This window comes from Plasmopara halstedii (genome assembly GCF_900000015.1).
Source record: "Plasmopara halstedii genome assembly, contig: Scaffold_3120, whole genome shotgun sequence".
NCBI lineage: Eukaryota > Oomycota > Peronosporomycetes > Peronosporales > Peronosporaceae > Plasmopara > Plasmopara halstedii.
The window spans coordinates 1,881,121-1,881,924 of record NW_020190023.1 but is presented as its reverse complement, the minus strand read 5'-3'; positions in this window follow the sequence as shown (position 1 = coordinate 1,881,924).

Sequence of the window (804 nt, the reverse complement as noted above, 5' to 3'; positions counted from 1 at the left end):
TAAAGTAGACAGCAAGGAAAGTTTCAGGTGCCGCTGCACCGTTGGATTCCAGTACAATGTAACTGATGTTGGCAAAGACATCGCTCAAAGAGCTAATCATCATCTGCAGCGGTTTTGTCAGGGGCAAGCACCACAGGAATAATTTGCATTTGGGTACAGGAGCGCCTCCTTCTGTGCTCGAAGTTGAGCGCGGGATCGATCCAATGGGATTACTAGGTACCAAAAAGCGAGTTCGGGAGCTTTCCGCTGATCAAGCTCAGCTCGTGTGGTGGCCGAAGGCTCGACTACGTAGACGCCCCACGATCGGGTGATCGCGTCTTTGCCTTCAGTAGCGGGATGCGCTGAGCAAAAGCCGTATTCCACGCAAGGGTCTAGGACCGAACCTGGATATGAGCGCAGGAGAGCCGCCCTGTGAGCAGTCTCCAATTGTTGCTCCTGTGCCCCGTCAAAGTGATCGGTAATCACACCTCTCCCCTGGAAGTGGAGAGATCAGGGAACGGACATTGTGTCCGCAGGGTCGCGCCGTTGGCACACTTCATTCTCCTCGTCATACCATGCTGAAAAAAGAGCGCCCGACTCGTAATCGCTTCCTCCAACTCCTCAACGAGAAAACTTGTCCCCCAGGGCGGACGCGGTGTGTTGCTCTCATTTGCCGAGGGCTTGGGATGTGCTTCTTGTGAGGCCGCGGACGTACTGTCAGGCGATGCACCCTCTGCAGAAGAAGGGTTTTGCCCGCGGGTACCCTTGCTACCAGCTAGGCTGGGAGTTTCGCATGTCGTAGGCACAGGGCTCATAGAGAGGAAA